Genomic DNA, 10,396 nt, shown 5'->3' on the forward strand with positions numbered 1-10,396 from the left:
GGGGGTTAAGGGAACGGTTTGGTAAGGGTCTTGCCCTTGTTCAGCGTTTAGAGGTCCTGCTTGGGACCTGGGTCAAATTTAGTAGGATCTCCTTCAATGCCCATAGGTATTGGATGGCGGGGATCCAAACTCTTTGACCCCCTCATAAGTTAACTACTATTAATACTATAACCCGGCTATTTAGGACTGTATCCCTGCTGACTCAGACTACTTAGCCGAGGGTAACGTCACCGCCAGAAGCGGGGCCTACCATAATTTGCATTAATAACTTAATTCATTATCTTTCAATAATCCGACCCTTTAGGATTGTATCCTTGCTGACTCAAACTACTGGGTTGAGGGTAACGTCGCCTTCAAAAGAGGGGCCTACTACAATAACTAAGATAATCTCTTAAACAAGTGCAAAAGTGCGAAAATAATCAAAGGTTATACTAATACACGTGTCGGATCCAAGTGATTCATCTTGTCTATCTGTTTTTACTTTATCTTTATTTTCAGCATTTAGTTAGTTTTTATTTTTTTTAGTTTAAAACATTTTTCTAACCTTTTTGATTTGATTAGACGTTGAGGATAAACCGGTATTAAAAGCTCTTGTGTCCTTGGACGACCTCGGTATCTTACCAACACTATACTACGTCCATGATGGGTGCACTTGCCCATATGTGTGTTTAGTGTTAGTGAATATCGTGTTTTATAAATTTAAAACTTGGCTAAAAGTGTAAAAAGGGCTTAAATATACATCAAAAATATAACACACTTCACGCACATCAAGTTTTTGGCGCCGTTGCCGGGGACACAAGGATTTTAAGAAAGCTTAAAATCGACGGCCTAATCAGTTTTTCAAAACCTTTTTAAAAAACGCGCGCATTTTTCTGCATTTTAGTTTAGTTTTGCATTTACAGTAGCCTGAACACGGGGTCGTGCTCGCTGAACACGCCCCCGTGCTGCATAATTTTAGAGTAGATACCCAGATACAGAGTCTGAACACGGGGCCGTGCTCGCTGAACACGCCCCCGTGCTCAACGTGACCAGTAACTTTAATTAAAACGCCCAGATACAGACCCTGAACACGGGGCCGTGTCCAGCTTCTGTTTCCGTCTTATTTTTGTTTTCTGGTCCCGAGACTCAGTTGTGGTCTGTTGAGTGATTCTTATGGATCAATACTCAAGAGGTTACAACTACACCTATGATGAGGATGATTATAGGGGTAATTATTGCACTAATTGTCGTAACACACGCTCGGTTCAATATAATACTTCATATCAACCATCCAATTCATACAACCATTATGAGGAGCCCAGGTACGAGCCATCAACTTCATACACATCCTATGAAGACCAAAGGTATGAACCTCCTCCCTCATACTCATATTTTGATGAACCAAGGTATGAGCCTTCATACTCATACTTTGAAGATTCAACATATGAGCCACCACCTTCATACTCTTATTATGAGGAACCATGGCGTGAACAACCCACCTCATATGAGTACTATGAAGAACAAAGTTTCGACAATTATCCATCATATACTTACAATGAAGAACAATGGTGTGAACCATCTACTTCATATGAGTACTATGAGGAGCCAAGGATCGAACAACCGGATTCAAGCTATGAGGATCCAAATTCTTTCAATCTCACCGAAGTGACCAATAGGATATTAGAACACATTAAAACTATCGAACGTTGCATAAAAGAATCTCGCGCAAGGGAAGAGGAATCCCGCGCAAGAGAAGAGCTAAAAAATGATAATAACGTAGAGATAGTTGAAAGTGTAAAAATGGAAGAACAAGAAAGTGAAAAACCGACACATGAGTTAAACAACGAAAATGGTGAGTCCGATAATGTTAAAATTCAAGAAGAGTCTAATTTTGAAGAAATTAACCTCTTGTCACCTACTTTCGAAAACCATTGTTTAATAACCCCTCATGCTAAGTTTTTAAAAGAGTTAAACACTAGTGCTAAAATCAAAGACTTAGTAAGTGTTAAGTTAACTAATGATCAAACCTCGCTAATAAAAGAAGACCCTTTTGAAATTAACATTACACCGGTTCCATGTTTCTTTCAAAATTCATTTATTAGTAATATCACCATCGATAAGGATCTTTGCGTTAACATAATGCCTAACTATATTTTTGAAAAATTAAGTGTTAGTGATTTTACTCCACTTCAAATACCCATTTTTCTATCCAATCGGAAAGTAATAAAATCAATCGGTGTAGTTGAAGATGTTTTGGTTCAAACAAATCAAATGGTAATCCCAACCGACTTCGTCATCCTAAATGACGCCCCCTTAGTCTTGGGAAAACCTTTTGTACAAACTCATAGAGCTTTGAAAAACCGGAAACTCAACAATCTACCTCTTCAATTAGGGGCATTCAAAAGGAGCATAGATCTTGAGCGCTCAATGAAATATCCTTTTGGTAACAATGACCCCCTAATTGAAGATGAAGCTGAACCACCCGATACAACCAACGAAGAGGACCACTTTGTCGAGGAAGATATAGCCATAGAACAAACTTTTAAGGTTCTTGATCTAGATGAGCCACAAAATAAGGAGTCTTCTAAAGACCCACCCATTGAGCTCAAAGAACTTCCTAAAGGTTTGGAATATGCTTTTCTAGGCAAAGAAGGTAGTTTACCCGTAATTATTTCATCTAAATTAAGTAATATAGAAAAAGAGAAATTAGTTAACTTACTTAAAAAACACAAAAACGCGATCGCTTGGAAGCTTGTAGATATTAAAGGAATAAGCCCTTCCATGTGCACGCACAAAATTTTAATGAATGATGACTACAAGACGGTAATTCAACCACAACGAAGAGTGAACCCCAATGTTCAAGAAGTGGTTAAGAATGAAGTCATCAAACTACTCGACGCCGGACTAATCTACCCTATCTCCGATAGCCCGTGGGTAAGTCCAGTTCAAGTAGTCCCAAAAAAAGGAGGTATGACGGTAATAACTAACGAGAAAAATGAATTAATACCAACGAGAACTGTCACAGGATGGAGAGTCTGTATAGATTATAGGCGATTAAATGAAGCAACTAGGAAAGATCACTTTCCTTTGCCCTTCATTGATCAAATGTTAGAAAGATTATCCGGTCATAAATTTTATTGTTTCTTAGATGGTTTTTCAGGTTACTTTCAAATACCGATAGCACCAGAAGACCAAGAGAAAACAACTTTCACATGTCCCTACGGAACTTTTGCATATCGACGCATGCCATTCGGTCTATGTAATGCGCCTGCAACATTCCAACGTTGTATGGTCGCCATTTTCCATGATATGATCGAAAAGACAATGGAAGTCTTCATGGATGACTTTTCCATCTTTGGAGACTCATATGACCAATGCCTCGATAATCTTGAACGAATGCTATCCCGATGTGAGGAAACTAACCTCGCCCTTAACTGGGAAAAATGCCATTTCATGGTAACAGAGGGAATAGTACTCGGTCACAAAATCTCAAGCGAAGGAATGGAAGTTGATCGAGCAAAAATAGAGACTATTTCTCGATTACCTCCTCCATCCTCCGTGCGAGCAATCAGAAGTTTCCTAGGACATGCCGGATTTTATAGAAGGTTTATCAAAGACTTTTCAAAAATTTCAAGGCCTCTAACAAAATTACTTGAAAAAGATGCACCCTTCATCTTTGATAAGGAATGCAATCAAGCATTTCTAAGCCTCAAGGACATGCTAGTCAATGCACCTATCATGATAGCGCCAGATTGGAAATTTCCTTTCGAAATCATGTGCGATGCAAGTGACTTCGCTGTTGGAGCAGTCTTGGGACAAAGAAAAGAAAAACATTTCCACCCAATCTATTATGCTAGTAAAACTCTTAATGATGCGCAAGAAAATTATACAACTACAGAAAAAGAATTACTAGCGGTGGTATTTGCTTTTGATAAATTTCGTTCTTATCTTGTTCTTTCTAAAACAATAGTCTATACAGACCATGCAGCCATCAGGTACCTCTTCAAGAAGCAAGACGCAAAACCCCGTTTGATAAGATGGATTCTACTCCTCCAAGAATTCGACATTGAAATCAAGGACAAAAGAGGAGCAGAAAACACTGCTGCAGATCATCTCTCACGCTTAGAAGACCCAGCTTTGGAGACAACCAGGGACGAGCAAATCAACGAGAAATTTCCCACGGAATCCTTGGAAATGATGGAGAGTAGACAAGAACCATGGTATGCCGACTACGCTAATTTCTTAGCTAGCGGTGTAGTCACCAAAGGATGGCCACATCATCAAAGAAAAAAATTCTTTGCTGATGTAAAGCATTACTTTTGGGAAGACCCCTATCTTTTCAAAATGTGTGCTGATCAGCTCATCCGAAGGTGTGTCTATGGTAATGAAGCACGAAGAATTCTCCATCATTGTCATGAAGGTCCATACGGAGGACATCATGGTGCCGCAAGTACCGCACGAAAGGTATTTGATTCAGGATTTTACTGGCCGACCATTTACAAGGATGCACAAAACCTTGTAAAGACATGTGATGCATGCCAAAGATCAGGTAATATTTCTTCCAAAAACGAAATGCCTCAAAATGGCATTCTCGTCTGTGAAATCTTTGATGTGTGGGGACTCGATTTCATGGGACCTTTCCCACCTTCAAAGGGAAACAAATATATACTTGTGGCAGTCGATTACTTGTCTAAATGGGCTGAGGCCGAGGCTCTTCCAACAAATGATGGAAGAGTAGTGGTAAAATTTCTGAAAAAGCTGTTCTCTCGTTTCGGGACACCAAAGGCTTTGATAAGTGATAGAGGTACCCATTTTTGCAATCATCAACTCGAAAAAATATTAACAAGGTATGGGGTCTATCACCGGGTCTCAACGGCATATCATCCTCAAACAAATGGGCAAGCCGAAGTGACTAATCGAGGTTTAAAACGAATACTTGAAAAAACCGTAGGAATAAATAAAAAAGAATGGGCCGACAAATTAGACGACGCTTTATGGGCTTTTCGAACTGCTTATAAAACCACTATAGGCACGACCCCATATAAACTCGTCTATGGAAAAAGTTGTCACTTGCCTGTAGAAATAGCTCACAAAGCCTACTGGGCAATAAAAAACGTAAACTTAGATTTGGAAAATGCCGGTAAAAATCGATTTTGTGAATTAAATGAATTAGACGAACTTAGGAATTATGCATATTCTAACTCCGAAATTTATAAAGAAAGAATGAAAAATTTGCATGATAAATATATTAAATCTAATGAATTTCGGGTTGGAGACCAAGTTCTATTGTTTAACTCACGACTTCGATTATTTCCTGGTAAGTTAAAATCTAGGTGGCCAGGACCTTTTTCCGTCACCCATGTTTTTCCACACGGTGCAGTAGAACTTAAAACTCGAAATGGGACACCATTTAAAGTCAATGGCCAACGGCTGAAACTCTACCGAGGATCCATTAAGGATGAGGAAGAGGAGATCTCACTTCAAACGGTTAACGAATAAACTCATACCCGACATGTTACAGGTAAGTGTACGTTTAAAAAAACCGGTAAATATTCTAACCATTTTTCGGAAATAACGGGCATGCACACGAGCACAAAAAAAAAAAAAAATTTCAAAAACTTTGCCCGGCACGGGGCCGTGTCCGCTGGACACGGGGCCGTGTCGAGGCGACTGTCGGGATAAAACCCTCTTTTCTTATCAGTTACACCATTCCACACGCCCCGTTTAGCCGAAAACTCTCTGGTTCGAGGCGATTTTCTGCAGTTTTTCTACGTCACCACCAAATCTAACAACGTCAAGGTATGATTCTATCCTCATTAGTAGTTAGATTAGTTACTTACATGTAGTTAAAACATCAAAAATTGGGGAAAAATCTAGGGTTCTTCATGTTCATCCGGATCGAACTCAAAATTTTTGATGAAATTTGTTAGTAGTAGTTTAGATTAGAGTAGTAGAAAGTAAATAAGCATGTATTGTTGATAGATTTGTCCGATTTCCATATGAAACCCCAAACCCTTGTTCTTGAACCGAAAAACACAAAATTGAAAGGGTAAACGGTTTGTTTGGGAAAAAATGACACTTAGGGTTTCATTTTCGGGGGAAACCGCTGCTATTGGGCTAAAAATTTTCAGGTTTTCGAAACCGGGACGAAAAATGGAATTTTTGGGTTACAGACGCCTGGACACGGGGCCGTGTCCGCTGAACACGGGGCCGTGTCCAGCCCACTGTTTGCAGTTTCACTTTAATTTTCCTGGTTTCGTACTAACTTTTTATGTATTCTTTTCAGATGTCGAAATTCACAAGGTTTGGCGCAAATGAACTGGACGCTAGGGCACGGTACGAGGTTCTACAAACAAGACCGGAAGAGTACCCAAGGCGGGCGTGTACTGATTTGCTAACCATGGTAAACCAACTTGACCGCTTCAACAACATTGTGAGGGGTCCACTGCATGCCGCATTGACCACCCGACTACGGTCGGTACATCAATGCACGATGGAGTTCTATAGCACCTTCATTTTCAACTCGAGGCGCGAACCGTTTGATCATGACGCGGTTGAATTTCGATGTGGAGGGACCACGTTTAGAACCTCCATGGCACAGTTTGGAGCCATCATTGGGCTATATAGTGAAGAAGAAGCGGGGAATGAAGAGAATACAGGGGGGTTACGAGACTTGGATGCAACCGAACGCCAAGCCGCATGGGCTCAAATAGGTGAAGGAATCTACAACCCAAGCAGCACCAAAAGCACCAAACTGAGGGACCCGTTATACCGCTACATCCACAGGCTCCTCACGTACTCGCTGAACCAACGCCATGACAATAGTGGCGTTTTTGGGTTGAAAGATTTGGTTGTCCTTCACTGCATCCACAACCAGAAGCCTCTAGATGTTCCTTACCCCCTACTGCGAAACATGCACTTGAACCGCCTTGCTCATGCTCCTACACCGATCTTCTTCGGAGGATGGGTGTACCGTCTTTTCAAGCACTTCACGAATATCCCAAGGTCCTTCGAAAGGAGTCCATGGTCGGGCCGGGTCGATTATCACATTTGCCGAGCCATGAACTTGCTTTATGAAGCGGAGGACGGGACGGTGAGCTTTCAAAGGACGCAAGGCTATGCATGGAACCCGCAGGAGGCTCTAGTTCTTCATGCACCACATCCCCATTTTCAGTATCCACCCCAAGGCGATGCGGGCCAATCCTCCTCTCAAGGAGGTGGTTTTCCTAACTTTCAAAGTTTGCATGATCTTTTGCAGGAAAACCTCATGTGCTCAAGGAACACCTACAACCTCGCCAACAACACACACCACCGGGTTGGAGCTATCGAACGCAACATTAACGATATACAAGATGATATCGGTAGCATCCGGGAGTACATGGCGAGGCAAGGGGGTGGAGGTGATGGTAGTGATGAAGACATGGAGTAGGAGGCTTGGAGGAACAACGGGCTGGTTGATGATGAGCCCACAGGTTTAAGTGCCCTTCTATCTATCAAACAATTCATGGCCTGCGTGCCATTTGTCGAACAATTTACTTTCCCTAACTATTTTTATCTTTATTTTGTTTTTACTTTATGTTTGGATAATGTTTAACAATGGTAATTTAGGATGGTTTGTGCTTGGTTGGTTGGTATTAAGTGATTAAACAGGTGCAATGCAAGGGTTAGAGTGCTAAACATTAGCACTTGCAGCCCCAGGATGGAGAAACCGGGAGAAAAACCTATTTTTCGGGCTAACAGACTGTCCACACGGGGACGTGTCCAGCCGACACGCCCCCGTGTCCATCTCCCAGATCTGCTGTTTGGCTACTGACCTGCAATTTTTTGCCCGACACGTGGCCGTGTTCACCCGACACGCCCCCGTGTTCACCTTCTGTAAGTTTTCGTTACTGGCAGTTCACCACGGGGCCGTGTCCGCTGAACACGGGGCCCTGTCCAGACTGCCAGTAACATAAAGGACAATGTGTAATTTAAAAACTTTATTTTTGGACACATTGAGGACAATGTGTAATTTAAGTGTGGGGGGGGATGCTAAAACCTTGAAATTTTGCAAAATCCTAAACACAAGCCTTACACAAAACTCTATTGGAACCGCTAAACACCCCAAATTTTTTCAAAAACTTTTTCATTTTTTTATTTACTTGTCTTAGTTTAAGTTGGGAAGAACAAGTTCTAAAAAGGTTATATTTTTACAAGTTTACAACCGATAGCGTCGTGATAAAAAAGGAACCAACATAAGAAAATTATGAAACAGGATAACAAGTCTAGTTTAAAAGTCGATTATATATGCTTGGTCACATTAAAAACCCATTCCCACAAAAGTGAGTTTTGAGCCTTTATTGAGCATAAAAATACACATATTTAGATCAAATGCTCATTTTTCGTTTCTTGTGTGAATAGCCGCTCGGTCCTTACGAATCTAGAACTTGCCACGACGATACATTCCCGGTCCTTACCAACTTAAACCCAAGTAAGTAAATGATGGAGGCATTAGGACTAACCATTTTTCTTTCAAAACCATTATTTTTCATTTTTTTTTACCTACCCAAAATCCCCCTAGATAGCCCCTTTGAGCCTAAACCTTTCATTTCATTACCCCAAAACCCTTTTTACCCACCAAAAACCTTTTTATTTATTTTTTTAGTAACAAGTTCGCTTTTTCGTAAACTCACCTTTTTATGTGACGATTAAAAAAAAAAAAATTATATGATGAAGTCAAAAACAAACAAAAGCTATAAAAGCTTGTTTGGAGAAATACTTCAAAATAAAAAGTCACTAAAAAAAAAGGTACTTCACGAAAACCGACGCTTCTTACGATTTTCACCCTTTTTACTAACCACTAACCAACCACCCACCTTTAAACCCAAGCCTTCACCCAAAAAGTCCTCTTGATATTTACAAAGGTAAAAAGTTAAAAAAGGAGGAGGATTGATTGCTTGGCAAGCCTATGGAAGACATAAGTTCCGTGCCGCTCTCGAGTGATTCACTAAAATATACACCTTCGGCCGAGTGTTGAGTGATCTCCCGTGAGGTATGTGAACTTGTATATAAATGGAATTTTAATAAGGCATGCTATGCCCAAATAAGTAATTCATCTTATGAAAAGTTCAAAATAAATCATAACGAATAGGATTGTAAATAAATAAAAATAAAACCTATAAAAACCTTGGATTCCCGACACTCTAGGACAAGCTAAAAAAAAAAAAAAAAAAAAAAACTTCTCTTCTACCTATTCCATTTGGGAGTGTAAGCCACATTTAAAGAGTTTTGCTTGAGGACAAGCAAAAGTTCAAGTGTGGGGGTATTTGATGTGTGTAAAATGCAACATATAAAACACATCAATTAAGGCATAAAACTAACCCTTTTTAAGTACTAATGTTGGAAAAAGAGTGTTTTTGTCTTCCTTTTGTATTTTCAGGATGAAATGAGCTCAAAATCACAAAAGAAGCAAAAAGACCACTAATTCTACCATAAATACAAGAAAAGGAACAAAAGTAGACTGCCCGGACCTTCAACGGCATCTCCCAAGGCAAAAGAGAAGAAACAGAGTCTGAACACGCCCCGTGTCCAGCGAACACGGGGGCGTGCCCAGGAAGCAGCAGAAAAGACAAACCAGTAGAAGCTTCCATTGCCCACCACGGGGCCGTGTCCAGCGAGCACGGGGGCGTGGTGAAAGTACAGCAGGCGCATTAATTGTAATTCGCAATTACAATTAATGAGGAGAGAGAGTGTCAGGCGGGCACGGGGCCGTGTCCAGCGGACACGGGGCCGTGTCCAGCCTTCTGTTCAGCCTATAAATAGAGGAGCTTGGCTTCATTCTCTCTCATCCCTTGGCACACCACCTCTCTCACACCTCATCCACCACCCACCACCACCATAACACCATCATCCACCACCATCATCCATTGTCCATCGTAGAGTGTGTGAGTCGTCTCGGGATCCAAGATTGATCGTAAGAGTTCTTGACAATCAAGGCCATGTTTGCCTAAGTCTCTTACATCACTTGGTGAAGACAAGTGTTTAGTATAATACTTTTTATTTTTAATCTTTTGCACTTTTTATTTGGTTTTGTATTAATGACTTTAATAACTAGTTACTTATGTTGAAGGTGATCTTTCCTTATCGTTTGTCCGTGGTGTCTTGGCATTATTTTACTGTCTATATAAAATAAAAGATTTTCACCATTCATATCTCCACGGTCTATATGGAGGTATGTTGGCTACCTGGTCGGGGGTTAAGGGAATGGTTTGGTAAGGGTCTTGCCCTTGTTCAGCGTTTAGAGGTCCTGCTTGGGACCTGGGTAAAATTTAGTAGGATCTCCTTCAATGCCCATAGGTATTGGATGGCGGGGATCCAAACTCTTTGACCCCCTCATAAGTTAACTACTATTAATACTATAACCCGGCTATTTAGGACT

The sequence above is a fragment of the Helianthus annuus genome, chromosome 7 (assembly GCF_002127325.2).
Source record: "Helianthus annuus cultivar XRQ/B chromosome 7, HanXRQr2.0-SUNRISE, whole genome shotgun sequence".
Classification (NCBI taxonomy): Eukaryota; Viridiplantae; Streptophyta; class Magnoliopsida; order Asterales; family Asteraceae; genus Helianthus; species Helianthus annuus.